Source organism: Mandrillus leucophaeus, unplaced genomic scaffold (genome assembly GCF_000951045.1).
Source record: "Mandrillus leucophaeus isolate KB7577 unplaced genomic scaffold, Mleu.le_1.0 Scaffold339, whole genome shotgun sequence".
NCBI classification, from domain to species: Eukaryota; Metazoa; Chordata; class Mammalia; order Primates; family Cercopithecidae; genus Mandrillus; species Mandrillus leucophaeus.
Window position 1 is genome coordinate 2,261,713 of NW_012103576.1, and position 21,084 is coordinate 2,282,796.

Consider the following 21,084-nt stretch of genomic DNA (forward strand, 5'->3'; position numbering starts at 1 on the left):
GCGAGGTCTCCGTAAAGGGGGAGAAGAATGTGGGCTGTGGTTCTGAATGCAGATGGACCCTGGGGATGTTTCGCACCATCCGAGATGATGTGTCAACCTCTAGCAGTGGCACTCCATAGAACAAGCTTTAAAGAGTGATCATTACTGTTATTATTGGGAATATTAATAATATTTCTTACATTTGTACTGTGAACTCCCATTTACGCAAAAGGCTCCTGCACAAGAATTCATTATTTTTCGTTTGTGCTGGCCTTCCACAAAACCTTTTGGGCTTCAATATTCCCCCAAAGAAATATTCCTCTGTCCAGTTTTTGGGAAAGAGAACCACCCCAGGGAAACAGAAACAGCTGAGACCCTGAGAACGGGAACCTTAGCTGGCTGGGACTAAAGGCCAACAATTGACCCTGCTGAGCAATGAAATATGTTTGGAGCCTGAACACAGATCCCCAATCTCCTTCCTTCTCTTTGGCTGTTCCCGGAGCTGGCAGGACCTCCCACCCCAAGCAGAATCTGTAATTCCTCCCGCAATCAGAATTCACTCTTCCTCATCCCTTCCCCCATCAATGGCCTCAGGGACACTTATGTGGAAGCCACCAATTATCTCTTCCCCTCCTCTAGACCAATTTTCTCATGCATTTGTATGAGTTCACTTAGCATCCTGCAAAGAGACAGGCAGTAGTAATAATCATAGCTAACATTCATGGAGCTTTTACTATAAGGAAGGCACTATAATAAGCACTTTGCATGCATAATTTCTCTTCATCCTCATAATAGTCCTACGAGGAAGGTTTATTTGGATCCCTACTTTAAAGAGGAGGATGTAGTTTCTAGTGAGTAAGCAGCCTGCCCAAGGCCACACAGCTAGCTAATGCAGAGCCAGGATTCAAAGCCAGATCTATGAACCCCTCCAGTATACTGTCTTTTAGTATCGGCTTCCATTTCTTGGATAAAAACAGTGGGACCCAGAGATTGGAAGGCCATGTAACATTCAGAGGAAAGAGTCTCAGGAAGTCAGGAAATAGTTTTCCTCCAATTTCTGCCAGTAACAGGCTAGATGAGACTGGGTGAGTCACTAAAATTCCCCTGTTTCTGAATCTGCAAGCAGGGTCCACAGTGTGTGAGATGCAAAAGAGATGAGCCAAGGAAGGTTAATCTCCTCCAAATCTATAGCGTTTAAAAGCACCATGCGAATGCAAAGTGTTCCTTATCATAATCCTTAACATTATTATTCCAGCCTATTCATCTACCAATGAACCTGGGATACAGTGCCTAGCTCTGCCCCTGGATTCTGGTGCCATTTAAGTGCAAAGACAAATGGTCTCAGGGAGTCAGGGGTGATCCATTATCTGGATATGGATTATTTCTCAGGAGTAAATTGTTAGCCCTGTCAGGTGGCTGATGAATTCTCCCATTGCACCTGGGGGCTCATCACTCCGCATGGGACGTGCAGGGAATGCAAGCAGCACAGCAGCTGGAGTCACAGTGTGACTCTGCAGATGGGGTCCTGGGGGCGGGGAACAAGGATGTGTTGGTTAGGTTCCAGGGAGCAGCAAACGACCCCACCCATCCTTGAGTGAAAAGACAGATAATGAACCCCACCCACCCACAGCCTAGCCCAGGGCAGAAAAGGGTAACTCCTTCCCTCTCCTGAGGCTTGAAGCATCTTTGGGGAGAACAAAGCACAAAAGAGGCTGACAGATTCATACACAAGGAGGTACTGACAGAGAGATGAGAAGAATGGGCAAGAGAAAGAGAAACAGAAAAACAAGACATGGAGAAAGACAGGGAAAGAAAATGAATAAAATAAAGGATCACAGAAAAGAGACACATGGAGGAAAAGGAACACAGTTAAAAGAGAAACCCAGAAATAGGAGCTAAGAGGAAAAGAAGAAAGAGTAAGAAGTAGCTGGGTGCGGTGGCTCACGCCTGTAATCCCAGCACTTTGGAAGGCAGAGGTGAGCCCACGAGTTCAAGACCAGCCTGGGCAACATAGCAAGACCCCATCAATAGAATTTTTTTTTTTTAATTAACAGGGTGTTTTGGCATGCACCTATAGCTCCAGCTACTCAGGAGGGTGAGGTAAGAGGATCACTGGAGCCCAGGAGGTCAAGGTTGCAGCGAGCTATGATCATGCCACTGTGCTCCAGCCTGGGTGACAAAGTGAAACCCTGAAAAAAAAGGAAAAGAAAGAAAAGAAAAGAAAGGAAGAAAGAAAGAAGGGAGGGAGGGAGGAAGGGAGGGAGGGAAAAGAAAAGAAAAGAAAAGAAGAAAAATAAACAAAAGCAGACTCAGAAATAATCCCCAAAAATGGGAAAAGTTATATAGAGAAAGAAAAAAATAAGAAAAAAGGAAAATATATGGGGAAAGATAAATCTAGAGAGAAAACAAGTAGGGGAAGAGAAAGGGGAAGAAATAAATAAAATACAAAAGAAAAGTATATAGAGAAATATAAAAATAGAACAACCAGAGATAAAGGAACACAGTGAAAGAAAAAAGGATGAGGGAGATAAGAATACTGGGAAAACAATAGGTGAAAAATGTTAAGAAACATAGAAGAGGAGATTGAAGTCTTTAGGAGGACCAGAAATGGTTTTTTTTCTCCCTCCCTCCCACTTTCACTGTTAGCCATTCTTGTGGTGTAAAATCAGTCAGACACAGACACACATTCTGAATCAAATAAGCACATGAAAAATAGCACATCTGGACACAGAGGAGCTGAAAGATTTGAGATGTAGGCAGCGACAGACTCACAGCAGAAAGGGAGAGCCAACCTGAACACAGGATGGGCTCCAGGCAGAAACTGCCAAGGAACTAGATATACCACTGTGAAAGATGACACAAAGGCACCTCAAAAGATGGACATGTGAATAGACAGGTACACAAGCAGACATCCACCAGGGTGGGAGGAGGAGGTTTGGCCTAGCTCCTTTCCTCCTCTCTTCTCTTTGCCTTTGTGAAATACTCTAATAATGGGCATTTACCATTCTGGGTCTCCCGCCCTTGGGATTTTTCTTTAGGCTTCATGAAGGTTGGTAGCAATGTGTTTCATTTAAATAAACTCACTCCTGCTAGGGTCTGTTAGTTACTGTATCTCCCCTCCTGGGAACAGACTTCTCTCACCAGTTTAAATGATCATATCCAAAAGACCCCTTTCAGGCATGAGTGTAAACGGCTGAATATCAGTCCCTTGGCTAAGACAGAGTTGGAGTCTGTCTTGATGCTTACTCCAAGACTAGAACTTTTTCCCCCAGTATGCCATGATCCTCCTTAACTTCACTGGACTTTCCTTTTCACCTCTGCAGTTTGAAGCAGATGAGAAGGGGAGGCTACGCATCAGGATCCCTACTCGAATAAGAGGAGCGTCATAAGATTTCCTTGGTTAAAAAGTGTTTCTTGCAAAAGCGAAGTTTGAAAACCTCAGGGTTACACAGGGCCGGATGAATTCTAAGGGTCCTTCCAGCTCTGACATTCTGAAATTCTATGACTAAGAGCTAATTTGTTCAAATCTAAACCCGCAGTAATTGCACAGAACTTGATTGAATTTTCTGAGCAAACATGGCGTCACTGTCTGCCCCAATAAGTATTTAGCCATGGCCCCAGTTTAATGATTTTGTGCAGTATCAATATTTCTTAGTGCAGTTTCCAGCACTGACAGGTAGGTGCATGATGATGTGAAACATGTGGGCTCAAGATGCCCACCCAGGAAAGCCACAGGTGGTTGTTGGTGTGTCCACCTGGCTTGGGCTGACACACAGACTGCACCAACCCCTCTGGCTAGTGCTGGGCACATGCAGGGGTAGCACAACTGCCTTTGAAAGGGGCATGCTGGTTGGGTGGGTGGATCGGGTTGCCCTAAAAGCTCAGGGATGCTGTAGCCAACGGGTCACAAAGAGAATAGCAGTGAATGGGGCTTGCTTTGTACAACTTCACTTTGATGCAAATCATCCCTGAAGGCTACTGCCTCACTTAGTATTCCATTCATTCATTCATTCATTCTACAGAGAGTGCGTGCTCTGTGCCAAGCTCTGTGCTAGAACTAAGGATAGAGACATGAACAAGATACAGTCCAATATCTCCCAAAAATCTCATTTGTGAATCAGAATTGTGGTACAGTCAAGGGGGCAGTATGTGAACCAAAGTCAAGGAATACTGATGCTGCTCAGCATCAACAAACTTAGGCTATGGATAAATATTTATGAGAAGAAATAATTTGGTAGGAATATTACTATATATGCACACTTTTAATTATTCCCACTGGCAAAACTGATGAATCAGAGACCTTTTTTTGTATGCAATATTCAAGATGCAAAGAAGTCTTATAATTAGCTCAGGTAAAATAACTTGATTGTTTCCTAAGTACAACTCTGAAAAAGCACAGATTAATTTAATACTTTTTGTTTATCTTTTAGTTACACATTATCCATGATTGGGTTTTATTTGTTGGTGATGGTTTGAGAGCATTGTGTTTTGGAGAGAAATGAAACATTTACTGGAAGAGAAAGGAAGATCGGTTCCTCTCTTTGATGCTGCCATGACACTAAGCCTGTCATTCCCAAACAGAGATACATTTATATAAGTTTGTGAGTTCTCTTGGTCATTTGTCTGTTATATATTTAGACTTTCACACATGCACCAACCATACACAAAGCACCTTCTCTGACACGTGCACTGGACCACGTGTGGGAACACTGGAAAGATTAGAGCATAGCCCCTGCCCTTGAAGGGCTTCTACTCCAGAAGGGGAGCCAACAAATAACTCAAGGACTTTATGATGAGTGGCATAACAGAGGTGTGGACAAAGGGAAGCTGAGAAGAACAGGGACTAAGAGATGAGGGTATGTGGAGAAGCTTTAAGAGACAAGGTGGCCTATGGTGGGGTGTGGTGGAGAAGGTCTGAAGATTGACCCTATTCATCATTGTGGGGCTAGACGGAGCCATCCTCTTTCTCCAAACTCTGTTTTGCTTTGTTTTAATCAGTAGAATGTATCTGTGAGAGCCACAGAACTACACAGCAAGCAGATCAGTCTGTAGCTGGGATTAGCCCAGTAGCCTGCATCAGTTTAACTGCTTCAATTTAGGATGAAATATAGCCACTCCTTTTGAAAAACGCAATGCAGAGAGGTGGGTGGTCAGAGACTGGCTCCTATCCCCTAACCTTAGCTTCTTGAAAATCAGATTTTCCTTGCCTACCCAGCACTCCTATCTAGCAGAGTTATTCTTTTATGGGGGCAAAGTTGTTTGAGTAGCACTGGGTATCATGGTAGCTTTCAAATTATTCACATTCCAAAGGAGGTTTAATGATTTCCAAGATAATTGGTTGTAGAAATAAGTCCTTCTAAAAACCCAGCAATAGAATGTTCATGATGCCACAGGATGATTCAGAACATTTGGCCTTAATTACTTTGATTGTCCGCCAGGATTTAATATATGAATATTACATTGCGATCTTCAATTTAATTTCTTGTGTAAATGGATTGTGGCAGAATCCTGTAGTCCTGAACTGGCACATAATTCAGCGTGGGAGACACTATCTTAACTCATCTCATTACTCAAGCCATTTGTTGTCCTTCAGGCTTTGACAGCCAGGAGATGGGAAAGTAGCAGAGGTGATGTGATCTCTCAACCTGGGTCCAGACAGACATGAGCCATAGTCTCTACCGATTACGTTGTTACACAGACACAGACAGCACTTATTTTCAGAAGAAAAAAAAATGCTCCAGTCAATGTGCAGCTGTGTGCTCTGGTCTTTCTTAGCATAATGGAGTGGAAAAAGCTGGGGCATGCATGCAAGAGACCTGAGTTCTAGTCCTAAGTTGACCACTAACTTGCAGTATGATCTTGGGCAAGCCACTTAATTTCTCTGAGCTTTCGATTCCTCGTCATTAGAACTACATAATCTCCAAGTGCTTTCCAGAGTGAAGGTTTTCTGACGTATTAATAGCATGTGGCAAATCTGACAGTTTTGGCACCATGGTTAAAAGAAGGTTGTTTCTATCCATCTGTGAATAATAAGCAGCCCCCCAAGAATGGGCAAAGTTTGAGGAAAGGGAGAGCGAGACAGGGCAGATAAGTGGGAGGGAAGAAGGAAGGGAAGGTGGAGAGAACAGCCCTGCAGCCTTAGTGAGCTATCCCTCAGGGCCCAGGTGAGCTTGTTAGGACCTTAGCAAAATGGGGGACATTTCAGCCTGGGAAGCTTGATGGAAATTACAGGAATAAAATGAGATTCAAAAAGCATTAAATGGGAAGCCACAGTGCTGGAGAATTTATTTGTACCACATATAACAGAGAGTTTGCATCTAGAATGCATAAAGAACTCCTAGAAATGAATATGAAAAGGACAATCTAGTAGGATAAAATGGACAAAGGACTTAAATGGGAATTGTACAAAAGAGTATATCCAAAAGGCCAATGAACATATGAAAAGATGCTCAACCTCAGTCATCAGAGAATTGCAAATCAAACCACAACGAGATACCACTGCACACCCACCAGAGTGATTAAAATGTAAAAGTCTGACAATACTTACTGTTAATAATGATTTGGCGCAATGAAAGAGTGCAAATTGGTACAAACTTTGAAAAACTGGCAGCATTCAGCAAATGGAATGTGTGCTTATGACTCAGTGATTCCACTACTAACAGAAATGCAGGCACATGTGCACCAAAAGTCAAACAAAAATAACCATAGTAGTGTTAGTCAAACAGCCCCAAACTGGAAATGCCCATCTGCAGTAGAATGGTAAACTCAATTGTGGCATATTCACAAAAGGGAATATTATACAGCAATGAGAAGGAACAATATCAGTTTTATGCAACAACATGGATGAATCTCACAAACATAATATTGAATGAAAGAAGCCAGAAACAAAAGCATACATACTGAATTATTACATAAAAGTCAGTAACTGGCAAAACTATAATGTTTAGGAATGCATGCTAAGATGTACAAGTATAAATAAAAGCAAGGAAGTGATTTTTGGAAAAGTCAAAAAAGTTGTTACCTTTTAGTCGGGGAGAAAGGAATTATGATTAGGGAAGGGACACAAGTAGGGCATCAGGGATGCTGATAATATTCTATTTTTAACTGGGTAACAATTAACACGGGTGTCTCGTTGAACAAGTTGTGCATTTATGATTTATGCACTTTTCTTTATGTGTGGTATATTTCACAATTTAAAAATAAAGCTTTAAAAATACAGAGATTGAAAAAAGTCAAAGCCAAATCTTTGTTTCAGACTAATGTGACTCCAATTTCTGTCCATTGTCTCAGGACCCTGCAGATTCTAGACTCTCGGCAAAGAGAGGACAGAGGCTGTGTCTCATTTCTCTCAGTATCTGCCTGCCAAAATCTTCCAACTTTAAAGCTAACCTGACTCCAATTGGTACCTAACAGCCACCAGCCAACTGACTGCAGTTAAAGACACCTTGTTCCAGCTGCTTTCTAGTTTCCTCTCATTTCCCCATTCTCAAACTATTCTTGTTCCATTTCAGTTCCATCTTTCTCTTGAGTCTTTATTCTGTCTTCTGTTTGCAGCCCTGTTCCTTCCTTTTGGACTAATGGCTGAGTGACCCAACTGGATTTCCTTGGCTTGAACCTGAGCAAGCCCTCTCTCTCTAAAGACTTGAATGCCTACTCCCTTCACTGAGTGGTTTCTTCTGTTCCTGGCCAACTCAGGTAGGGTATCTACCACCTCCCGCTCCTTAGATCTTATAGGGTTAAAGTGCCTTATCTCAAATCCTTGGCGCCAAATGTTTCAAAATACAGAATTTGGGGAATTTTATCAAGGTAATCATGTGTATTTGCCAATATCACATAACACCTCTCGCAGGTTGCGGCATAGCTCCCCATAATCAAATACATTAATATTTTTGTCATGAAATATATGGATGTTCACACTAAGTGGGATAAAGAAAGACTATCATAATATAAGTTAAAATGAGTTTTAACGTCAAACTTATGAGAAAGTTTTTGGTTTTCAGAGCTTTGTGGTTTGGGAAGTGAAAATAAAAAATAGGAGCCCAATGCTTATTTGGTGGATGGATGGAAGGATGGAAGCATAGAAGGACACAATGAATTACATGTGTTTATCATCCCAAGTGACAAATGTGCATTTAACAAGAGTCTTCATCACTTTAACCAATTGTGGGCACATCAGATTCCACCGCTGGCAAGAGGAACACTAGTAGAAAAATCTACCACATAGGTCTGCTACCAGAACATAGATGGCCTGCCTGGGGTCAAGTGGCCATCCCTGGGCCACTCTTCTGCATAAAACATCCATCCAGCCCCTTTTCCTGGCTATGAGTGGGGTAGGCCTAACTAGAAGGGAAAGTTATGGGTATGGCAAGTACCTGGGGCTGTTGGGTCCAGTTGGAAAGGAATGGATGGGCTTCAAGCACCAATTTCATGTGGCCCTCCTTAAATAGTATTGTTCTCAGCAAGGCTTTGCAAAGGTATTGAGTGGAATTAGTTCAAGATCACCCTTCCCAGCAAGTACTCAGAGTGCAGTAAGTATATATTTCTAGGAAAGGGTACAGTTAGGTGTTTTTTACTTCCAGCCACCTGGGAGTGTGGATACTACAGCTTATTGTCCTGGGATGCTTCAGAGGCAAAGCAGTGAGTTCCAGGAGAGGCTAGCAAGGGACTAGAGCATGAGTCAAAGCCAAACCCTCAGGCTCCCCCACCCAGGAGACACCAAAGAATCATGGGAGACCTCATCAGGAGAAAACCACGCAGCCACTTCCAGGACCGATGCCTAGAGGAGAAGCTCAGGGGAAGGTGGATTTGAGGAGAGGTTAGGAGGCTCAGCCTTAGAGCTCCAGAAAACTGGGTTGTTTACTCCTAGAATATGGAAACTGAGTCACCAGGTAGGCATCTCCCATAGCTCTGCCCCAGGCTTTTCCATCTTAAAACAGTAAGACAGGACTTACATGAGCTCTTCCATCTTTTTCTGCTCTGCTTTCCAGAGTTCATGAATCTATGATTCTCTTTTAAATAATCTTTGTCTTTTTTCTCATAAGAGTAATACATGCTCCTTGTTGAAACTTTGAAAAGTTAGGTAAATATATAAATGTTTAGATTCACTTATCATCCCACCCACCTCTTACACATTTGAGTGTATTACCTTTCTGCTTGCTTGCTTTTATTTTCCATGTCTTTATAAAATTGTGATGATAGACTTTTGTATTTTGAGTTAGACACTTAAGTATATTGTGAGCATTTCCCATGTCACCACAAAAGCTATCATTCTAGTCTAATTTGAACATCCACCAGATATTGTGGGCACACTTAGCAAGGATAAAATGTGTAGCCTGCCTTTATGGAACTTATACTCTTGTTGAGAAGATGAGGCTGATATACATGGAACCAATAGTGATAAATACAAATGGAATATAATGAAATGTCACTTTGAGGGATAGGCTGGAAAGACAGTAAGAATCCAAAAGAGGGAAAGATTGACGTGGGTAGCATTATAAGTGGAGGCTCCTGGAGAAGGCAGGACTTAAATTGGCCTTTAAAGGATAAGAAAAAGGAGAATGAGAAAGGTAGAAGCATGAAGAAAACAGACACAATGGGGGAAAGCTGGATTGAGTAATCCCAAACCCTTTATGCTTATCATTGTTGTTGATGATACAGAGCTACCCAGGGCCAGGATTTCAGGACTGTTCAGGGTCCCACCTAATATATGAACAAATAAACCCAGGTCTCTAACCTAAAGGGGATTTGGAGGCTAAATGCATGAAAAATGAAGCACTGGTATTGATATGGCAGTAGCTTAGACTCAGACCTTTTTCCACTTAGTAACTGACTTGTTTCTTTGCTGCATCTTGAACAGTGATGGCTCAAACATCACGGTGCTAGTGGCCAGAGTCACCAGTTGTACAACTTCCTAGCTAGATAGCTGATTACATGACTCCAGAGCCCTAGTCACAGTCAATTCACTACTGTGAGTTGGTAATCACAAAAAGAGGGTAAACAGAGAGAAAGCCCATGTCACAAGCCCCCTTCTTCATACACTGAAGACACAGCCAAAAGCTTGTTGTAAATGTTAATTAAGTCATTAATTTGTGATCTGAAGATCTCCCCAGTGGAACTAGGAGTTTCCTAAGGACAGAAAAACAGTGGTTTGAAGAACAGTAGAAATGTTCATGAAATACCACAGTTTAAGATTCATTTGTGATGCATCAGAAATGCCCTTGCCTATGGTCAGGAGACTTGCCACTAACTAGCTATATGATTTTGACCAAATTCTATTACTTCTTGGAGTCCATCTCAGTTTTCTTCCTCATCTGTAAAATGGAAACTATTTCAAAGTTCCCTTTTGGCACCAAAATTCTATGAACCTACAATGTATTTGGACCACCACCACTTTTCAGATTTCAGGATCCCCTACAACAATGCAAATAACCCTAAGAAAAGGCTACATCTTACCCTGTGTTGCCAGTCACCACCATACCTGGGAATCGAAGTCCTTTGGGGAATGGGACCAGGAGAGCGAGCAGGCCCAGCCCGAGGGGAGAGGCACAAAAAGGAGAAGTGGGTGGACCCCAAGATGTCACCAGTTAAGCAGAGAGAGGATCTTGATACCTCCTCCTCTATCTGCCTGTCCCCTGAGTGCCCAGCAGCAGGCTGTGCTTTACTGCATGCCTACGTAGGTGCCTGCTCACCACAGGGTGCCCTAGCTGCCAGCATGCTATTCCAGGCCAATAGGAGAACCCTGAGGTGAAGTACCCTGGGGCCAATCGTAGGTGGAAATATCTCTTTAATGGCCAGAGAGAGTGTATCTTTGGCTGCTTTTCATTGGTTCAGACCAACTGAAGGCTCTCTGGACTCTCAGCCAATGCCGAGCCATCAGCCAACAGGAATGGGCTTTGTTGCTGGATCTTGTTTTTGTCTAGGGCTGATGGGTAACCCTGCCCCAAGGGCTGCCTTGTCTCCTCATTATCATCCCTGACTGAAAACTTTTGCCATGAACACAGAAGGCATGAGCAGTGGGACTTAATCAAGGCAGCTCAGAGGTAGGCATGCTTGGGGCCAGGGGCCATGCCTGGGCCCAGTCCTTGCAGGTGAGTGTAGGTGAACCAGCAAAGGGAGAGAATAAACAAGTAGAATTGGTGGGCATGGGCACTGTGAGATTAAAGCTAAGGGCAGGTCTTGACAGATCAAACTCTTCCTTCCTTCCCACAAGCCATGAGTATCTGAGTAACTTATCCACAATCCTATGGTTCCCCCTTTACTCTTTCTCTGTAGCCCCAACCACAACCAGGGAGGGGTTCCTCCCAAGAAAGTAAGAAAAGCTTATTGGAGAAGGTGTGCCGGCTCCCACTTGCAGGCTGGATTCCCTGACTTAGGATGCCCGCAATGGTCAGAGATATAGACTTGGTGACTCTGGCCTTCAGAGATACATGGATTCCATAATATTTGCTTCTAACATCTCAGATTATAGTCTGACTATCTCCTCATATGCTTTAAGGAAGGCTAGGGGTGTGGGTTCAATCCTGGGTGAGCTGGGTAGCCTTCTTCACTTTGGTCTCTGACCATTGACACAATTATTAGTCCCACCCAAGGGCAAAATCTCTAACCTGAACAGCTATTTAAGCAATGTGTACACAGGAGGCAGAATGAGAGAGTATGGAGGATACAGTGAAAAGCCTTCCCTGTTTCTGAAAACATTCAGTCTTACATCAAACACTCACTGAATGCCTTTTATGAGGCAGACACTCTACTAGATGCTAAGATAACAAAAAGGAATAAGACACATGAACTTTTGGTGAATCCCGCCAGGGCAGAGCCAGGGGGAAGAGTGTGTTTTAAGCACTAGTGATCAACTACCTTTAAAAATTGACCTGAGGTTATAGTTGGCTTTGGAATCCCCCAGAACTGGCCCTTGGTAAAACTGATCACAAATGTCTGTTTACAATGCCCCTTAAGGTGCTCCCATATTAAAACTCTCTTTCAGAAAAAAAAAAAAAAATGTACTTCAAAATTTATGTAAGACCTTGGGCAAGTCAATTCTCAATCCTCCCCTCCTTAAAATAACAAGCTTAGGCTTGGGGCTGTGAAGCCCTTTCCAAATCTAATAGACCCTCTAGGAGTCTATAGTAGCAGTCATTTACTCATTAGTATAAATTTAAGTAGCTATGTTCCTTTTCCCTGGATTAGCTATATTTTAAGCTTTGTTTCCAATTGTGTAATGAAAGACTTTGTCACTTAAAGATTTTGCAGGGATCTGCCTACATTTGTGGAAGGGAAATGAAGATTAAAGAGGTATAATAAACCTCCCCAATATCCTAACATCCTCTTTCCTTGGGCTCTCCTGCACTCTGTTGAGGTTAATCCCAACAGATTACTTAGTTACTAACAAAAAGAATCATTAAAAATAAAAAACTAAGCCTTATTGGGGGCTTACAATGATCTAACACCAAGAAACTGTTGCAACAATGAACCGGCAAAGCCTAGTGAAAAGTTCTGAGCACATATTATGCAGGCTCAGGATGCAGAAATTGCAACAGCACTTTGCCCCTTGCTCTTCCCTCCTGTCTGTTTTGGCTTCCTTTGGAGCCTGGATCTCAGTCCTACTGGCCGTAGATATTTTGAATGATTCAAGGTCAGGAAAAGGGACAATGATTCAGAAATGCACATCATTCCTTAAGTACATTTAATTGTAAAATACATCTAATCAATCCGATCCCCTGTCTGAACATGGCAGCTAAGAGAAGCAAAGCAAAGCTTTTGCGTTTCACTCCAAACCAAAATAAGAAGCTAAAGGCGGATGGGGGAGGGGATGGGATCAATGAATCCAATCAATGGTCTATATTAATGTTTCTTATATGATAGTGCTGATTTGCAGCTTTCCAGGTGCCAAATGGCATCTGGGAAACATTACTCCATCCCCCAATTGACGTAATAATTAGATTGCATAAATGGTTCCTCTGTGCTCACTGCCAGCCCAAGAGACAAATGTTATTGGTGAGCCAATCAATCTTTCCCCCCGTTAAAGTTTCAACTTGTGTCAGCAATTATGCTGTGGAGGTCGAAAGCCACCCAAATGAGTGAAAACTGGCAAAGATGAATTTCAGGAGTGGATTATACTGCACTATTTCCCAGCAGAGTGTGTATGGTCAGAACCTGGACAGGTACATGAACAGATCTGCAACTGGATATACCACCAGGGGCCAGAAGAGGAAAGAAAGTCTAGTGACATCTGCAATATTTTGCTTTTCTTTATTCCAGCTGTCTCCTTCATACTTAGATAAACCAAGGGGCTGAGGAGAGCATGGCAGGGGAAGGCATTAGTAATTTGTTATTAGTCTTTGTGATAGGCTGAATAATGCTCCCCCTCCCATAAAATCCATGTTCTATTCCCCAGAATGTGCGAATGCTATCTTCTATGAGACTTTGCAGATGTGATTAAATTAAGAATCTTGATATAGAGAGATTACCTTGGACTAGCCAGCTGGGCCCTAAATGCAATCACAAGTGCCCTTATAAATGTGTCAGAGAGATTGCAGACAGAAGAAGAAGAGAAGGCAACGTGACCATCGAGGCTAGGATTGGAGTGGCGTGGCCACCAGCCAAAGAATGCCAGCAACCACCAGAAGTGGGAAGGGGCAAAAGATGCATCTCCCCTAGAGCCTCCAAAGGGAGCTCAGCCCTGCCAGCACCTTGATCTTGGCTCAGGAAACATATCGGACTTCTGGCCTCCAGACTTTGAGATAATAAATTTCTATTGTGTTAAGCCACAAAATTTGTGGTAATTTGTTACAGCAGCCCTAAGAAACTAATATAGACCTCCATTACTAAGCCCAGGTCACAGGTAGAATGATAAACAACCTTCCTGTTGTATTGTAAAGAGCATCAAAATCCTTCTCTAGCCAAAATAGGCCCTCAATCTATCATGATGCAATGTCAAGGACTAGGAATCCAAAATTCACACATATATGTCAACATTTCTACTTTTTGAGCAATTCTTTCTTGTTACTACGTTGCAAACAGTACACATAAGCCCTTGTTTTCCACTAGTCCTTTTGCATGAATTTATGCATCCAATTAACTCCAGCCACCAGGCAGGCCTTGGGGGGACAGGGAGGGACACTGAGCAGGTAGGGAAATACGGTAAATATGTCTAAATTGAAACCACTATTGGGCTCAAATCAAATCTTTTTTAGTAATAACACTAAGTAGGGCCTTTAGGAAAACAAGTCATGGCAGAACTAACTTAATTTACTCTTCTGATAAGGTTACAAGGCTTGTAGATCGGAGAATGTTGTAGACAGGATGCATCTGGATTTTAACAAGGCTTTTGACTTAGACTCTCATGAGCCCTTTATAGATAAAGTGAAGAAATACAGACTGCAGGTGAGACTCCAGAGGTAGCAGGTGGCTGCTGATATGTGGATCAGGGTCTCTAGTGATAAGTCACAGATCTTTACATCAGTGTCAGTCAAGTCACCACTCTTATCCAACAGCTCAGACAGATGGCATGCTCTCTGAGAGTGAGGATGCTGGGAAGCTAGAGGATCTAGCTAACAGATTGGATGGGAGACTCAGGATCCAAAACAGTCTCAGTAGGCTGGAGCATGGGCTGACCTCTGTGAAATGCAATGTCCAGCATTAGGAATTCAAAATTCACATGTACAAAGACAGGCTTATATACAGAGCAGCCGTCAGCATAGAGAAGGCAGAGGAGATCAGTAGGCACACAGTTGGATGAGTCAGAAGAATGGTGAGGCTGGCAAAAATAAAAAAAATTTAAACAATAAAAGCTAAACGTAGCTGAATTTGCTTCTCTGGAAACAAGAGAGAACCGTGCTAACACTTGATTATTTTCCATTATCCGGGCCATACTGGGTTCAGTTCTGGGCAAAATTCCTTTTATCTCCCAGATGTATTATTTTTAAAAAAATAAATAAAAACAAAAGGTGGAGGGGAAATGGAGAGATGTTGGTCAAAGGATATAAAGTTTCAGTTAGGAAGAAGAAATTCTGGAGATCTATTGTACAGCATAGTGACTACAGTTAATAATAATGTATACTTGAAAATTGCTAAGAGAGTATATCTTAAATATTCTCACTACACACACACTAAGTATGTGAGGTAATGGATATGTTAAATAGCTTGATTCAATCATTTCACAATGTATACATATATCAAAATGTCACATTGTACATTGTAAATATATACAATTTCTATTTGTCAATTACATCTTAATAAAGCTGGGGAGAAAAATACAAAACAAAAACAAAAACAAAAAAACTTACCAAAGTGCGTAAAGTGAAAATTGACAGCGTTCCTCCCTCCCAGTACCTAAGGCCAAAGGTAATTACTATTAACAGAGTACTGATTATCCTTCCACACTTATCTATGAAATTATTTATGATGTACAGTTTATTAACACAAATGAAAGCATGCTATATATATTGTTCTTGGCCTTGCTTTTGATTTAACAACATATCATGAGCATTTTCCCATGTCAGTGATCATAAGAGCTAATAATTACTGTTCATTTTCCATGTACCAAATACAATTCTATAAATACTTCATATTTTCATTCAGTTAAAACTCACAATAACTTCCATGAGATGAAGAATATTATTATTATTCCCACTGTAGAGAAAAGAAAACAGTTCAGAGGACTTTCCTAAGATTACAGTTATTTAATGGCAGAGGTTGGATTTGAGTTCAGGTCTGTCTGGTTCCAGAACCTATGCTCTTAACATCTACACCAAGCTGCCTCTTAGTTCTTTGAGGGCAGCCTCATTAAAAAAAAAAAAAATACAGCATAGGAGTTTATTGTATCTGTATCATAATTTAATTAATCTTATGTTAGTGGACATAAGATTGTTCTGTTACTGAAAGATTTTTCAGAGCTTTTAATACGCTAATGTGCATTATGAACCTCTTAAGAGGTGGATATAGTAGGCAGCGTGTCCAAAACTTCCTTAACCATGGCATCCTTTTCTCTCACAGAGTACTTGAGAGACTGGAGCTTTGGGGATCAGATTTTGGTGTGCATCTGCATCATCTGGGATGCTTTTCAAATGCAGATCCCCAGGCCTCGACTAAAGTGCTTCTGATATGGATAATTTATAGACCACACATTGAGAAATACTGCTGTGTGCTGTGGGATTAATATCTGATGTGTAAAATGAATATGAGTGGCTACATAACCACAGTTTTATCGATCAAAGACATGACTAGCTGGGAGACAGAAACACTCTTTTCCCTTCCCTCCTCAGGTCACCTAATCATCAGAACCTTATTCACTCCAATGCAAGAAACCCACATCAAGGATGCATTAATCTGGCATCCCAATGAGCTAAGTTCCCAGGAGACTAAGCCACCAGTGACCATCACACCTCTCCACCTCCCTCAACGAAGAACTCTGCCACTACTGAAAGTATAAGATAATAATAGATTAAAATCAATTAATCAATAAGTTAATATTCCATGCATATGCTAACTCTTACTATTGGGACCTCTTCTTTTCAGTTTCTATCATCTACAGATACATTAAGAATAGTCAGTTTCGTTTCCTTCCTTCTTTCCTTCCTTCCTTCCTTCCTTCCTTCCTTCCTTCCTTCCTTTCTTTCTTTTTCTTTCTTTCTTTCTTTTTTTTTTTTTTCTGAGACAGAGTTTCACTCTTGTTGCCCAGACTGGAGTGCAATGGTGCGCGATCTCAGCTCACCGCAACCTCTGCCTCCTGGGTTCAAGCAATTCTCTTGCCTCAGCCCCCTGAGTAGCTGGGATTACAGGCATGCACCACCATGCCCGGCTAATTTTGTATTTTTAGTAGAGACGGGGTTTCTCCATGTTAGTCAGGCTGGTCTTGAACTCCAGACCTCAGGTGATCCACCCGCCTCGGCCTCCCAAAGTGCTGAGCCACCGCACCTGGCCTAAGAATAGTCAGTTTGTAACACAAATATCTGCAGAACAAGAATTAACCCAATAGGGACAAAAACAAATATGAGAGAATAAATGTTATTATGTGTTTTTTAAACTGTGAGTTTGGAAAAGTACAAGATGTCCTGCTTGTGCTCTCAAGTGATATTTAATATCAAATCCCACTCACCATTGCAGGTTATTGCTTAAGGGTCACCTGAGGTCAAAGTGGAGACAGGAGAGAAAGGATAAAGGGGGAAAGGATGAGAGGGTGAAGACATATCCAGAATGCTCAAAGGAGTGCTTAGGAGGGAGGCTCCTGGAAACATTCATCTCCAGTGAGTGGACAGGGGAGCTTACTTGAGAAGGAGCCAGAGTAGCCTATTGCTATTCAACCCCAAACCCTGCACTTGAGACTCCCTCCACAAATCACATACTGAGATTTCCAAAATACCCTTACCCTTAGAATCTCAAAGGATTCTCACTTCAGCTGCAAGAGGCCAAAGGGGCATTACTACACACCTTATTTGACAAGTGGGGCTTTAAAGGCAACAGTGGTTTGGAAGAGGCAATGTCTAGTGTAGAAAAGGAAACTACACAGATCATGATGCACTGGAAAGTATACTGGAATTTATAAATTTACATTTAGCAGAATCTCAAGCATGTCAAATTGCATAGAAAAAAGCTGGAAGGAAATATGGATCCAATATTGATCGTTAAGGATGAATGACGTTTTCTTCTTCATACGTGTCTGGGTTTTCCTCTCCCCTCAAACATTTTGCAATGGGCTTTGTTGTTTTTATATATAATAAAAAGGTAAATACCAAATAAAAATAGGGCATAAGCCTAAAATTGAAGTTCCATCTCTGCTCCTCTCACTCTCTGAGACTCAGTTTGTACAACCGTCCTCAGGGAACTAAGGTTGGGTGGAGATATTGACTGAGAGAAAGGAAAAGAAAGGGAAAGAAAAGAAATGGAAGGAAAGGGAAGAGAAAGAAAAGAAAGGGAAGGAAAAGGGAAGAGAAGAAAAAGGAAGGGAAGGAAAGGTCAAGACTGAGATGGTGGTCTAGTTGAGGTTATCTTGGAAAAGGAGATACTGTTCTCTGACCTTAGAGATGGTGGCTATGATAATGCTTTGCAAATTGTGAAGAGCTATTATGCAAATGACAAGACTCATTGTTCTTAAAGACCCCTGCTCCCCATCATACATATGGGTGCATGCATACACTCACACACACACACACACACACACACACCCCTTCCCTAAACTGCTTGAACATTTACACTTTGGCTCAATTTTCTCTTCCATTTCGGCGACCTCATTACCAATTCCAGGCAGAGTCTGTTCTCTGCTTGTCACTAGCCAATCTAGCTACCTTGGATTCCCCAGCATATCTGAGATTTTTCCCCTTATAGACTGTTCTGTCATTAACAAGTGTCATCTACATAACCCAAAGCCATATCCCAGAGCTCTGCAAGAGCCAGCATAGTGACTAAAAATGCAGCCTGGTCCAACCAGGACAGGATCTACATTTCCTTATTTCAAGCCAGATTAATTACCTCATTAATGATAATTCCTCACCTATGCCCAGAGTCTATGCTTTGCAAAGAAGCTGTATATTCTGTATCTTTCTGGGGCCTCACAGCAGTACTGGAAGGGAGGCAGGTCAGAGATGGACACTCCTGTTTACAGAACACAGAGAGTGCAATGACCTGTTATAGAATCACAGAGAGTGAGTAAAAGACAGTGTCAGAATTCAAATCCAACTTCATCCCATACCCAAGCCAGGCTCTTTCTCCTATACCATAGCATTCGCTTACAGTTGGATATGGAGAAAGGAAAATACAGAAAATGAGTAACTATGCACATGACCATTGAGAGATTCAACATGACATGGTTGCAAAACCTTTTTCTTACTGGAATAAGACAACATCCAAGACTTGTAATAAGACTCCATTTGGAATCTGGAAGCCAGATAAGAGAAAGTTCTCTCTCTGAGATTAGCACTGGGCTCTTCCACGAATCATTTCTTCGTTCATTTGTGCATTCACTTATTCATTATATAATCATTTATTAAATATTTCATATGTACCAGGCACTGTACTTAGTGCTGATGGATAAGATGTAAAGAAAGGCAGGATATGGTCCAGAGCCTCATGGTCTACAGGGAGGAATTTAAAACAGATTTGGCTAATTCCAAATACATAGCAAAGTAGCATTCGTGCCATGAAAGAGTAAAATGCTCTGGTAGCCTAGAGAAAAGATTCAGATCTGTTTGCTGTTTGGGGGATGTGGGATAACTTCATGGTATATGAAACCGACCAAGGAAGGACGAGCAGAATTTGAAGAAATAGGAACTGGGTGGGTGTAGGCACTGCCAGGAAGAGAACAGCATGATGTAGGCACAGTGGTAAGAAACCAGACGGATTAGATGGGAATCAGTGAATAATTCTATTCTGATGGAGCTGGGATTGGATACAAAAAGAAAAAGATAAGATGGGAATATATGTTTGGGCCAGATCATGGTAAGTTTGGAGTACTGTGGGCCCAGCATCAGTTTCCATCCTTCTCAGAGGCCAGCAGCAGTGGCTGTGCAGGAAGGATTTGAGGAAGGCACAAAGGATGGACGCTGCTCTCTCGGATCCAGAGGCCAAGGGAAAAAATAGTGATGCCTACATTGGTTCCAAAAGAGGGAAGGCCACACTAAGTCTTTTTGGCAGGTTAGCAAATAGTGGCAAGTTGCTTTCAGAGAAAATGTGCTCAATTTTTAAAAATTATTTTTATATATTTAGGGGGTACAAGTCCAGATTTCTTACATGCATATATTGCCTAGTGGTGAAGTCTGGGCTTTTAGTGTACCCATCCCCTCAAAGAGTGAACATTGTAGTCAATATGTAATTTTTCAATCCTTAGCCGTCTCCCACTCTCCCACCTTTTGGAGTCTCCAATGTCTGTTATTTCCCTCTGTATGTTCATGTGTATCCATTGTTTGGGTTCCACTTCTAAGTGAGAACATGTGGTATTTATCTTTCTGGTACTGAGCTATTTCACTTAAGATAATAGCCCCCAGTTCAATCCATCTTCGTGGAAAAAAACACGACTTCATTCTTTTTATGGCTGAGTAGTATTCGATGGTGTATACATACACCACATTTTCTTTATCCAGTCATCCGTTGATGGACATATAGGTTGATTCTGTGACTTTGCTATTGTAACTAGTGCTGTGATAAACATGTGAGTGCAGGCATTTAAAAAAATAATGATTTATTTTCATTTCAGGATAAACCCAGTAGTAGGATTGCTGAATCAAATGGTAGTTCTATTTTTAGTTCTTTGAGAAATCTCCGTACTTGAAAATGCTCAAGTTTGTTCACTGAAATTTTGGCCTTGGCACCTTTCCCAGTTCACCTTCTATGCCCTTACCTGTGCTAAACTTTAAACATGTGGTGTCATCCCCAGCCTATCTCCCATGAATTCCACTTGTTGAGGATGCAGATTCATTTTGTTCAAGGTATTTTTCCTGCCCTTTGCTTCAGTGGTCCTCAGTTCCCCAAAGTTAAAGCCACTGATACCTGTTTCTGCTCAGTCTCCTTCCTGGCTCCTCCTTGGCTTACTCCTTTGGACTTAGTCTTTTTTAGTTTAGTTCCTGGTCCTCTTCTCATAGTCTAATTTGAAGATGCCATTCCTGAGCAATATGGTCTACACTCCTGGTTGCAATCACTTCACCAATAACCTCTAAATCTGTATCTTCTCTTTTCTGAGTCCATGTCCCAGAAATCCAGTTGCCCCATTGTACATCTCTAGTTTGATGTACCACAGTTAACTCCAACTCGAAATCTCTTCCACCATTCCAGAAGAAATAAACTTCCCACACAAACATGCTTTTCCACCTAATCTACTATCATATGCTTCATCATGCAAATTAGGCACCTAGACCTTTTTCTTGACACTCTCCACTCACTGTCCTCTAAATATCCAATCAACCGGCAAGTCTTGAAATTTCTACTTCTTTAATATTGGCTGAATATGTCTGCTTCTCTTTATCTCCCTGCTGATACCTCAACTGGATTCCTAAAATAACCTTCTAACTGATGTCCTTGACCCCAAATAGTGCACCCCAATTCTCACACAAGCCATTAATCAGCACTTTTTTCAAATATCACTTCTTCCAGGAAGCATTTCTGGATCCCTCCCAACCAGTC

The 21,084-nt window shown here is 41.8% G+C and overlaps 1 long non-coding RNA gene across 1 annotated transcript in view; it reads left to right on the plus strand.

The window, feature by feature from the left end:
- Nucleotides 1-21,084, plus strand: part of LOC105545788 — a 40,793-nt gene that overhangs the window by 9,534 nt on the left and 10,175 nt on the right. Inside the window, exon 2 of the long non-coding RNA XR_001006983.1 lies at nt 7,534-7,674. This is a non-coding gene — a long non-coding RNA (uncharacterized LOC105545788). The remainder of the gene's footprint in view (nt 1-7,533; nt 7,675-21,084) is intronic.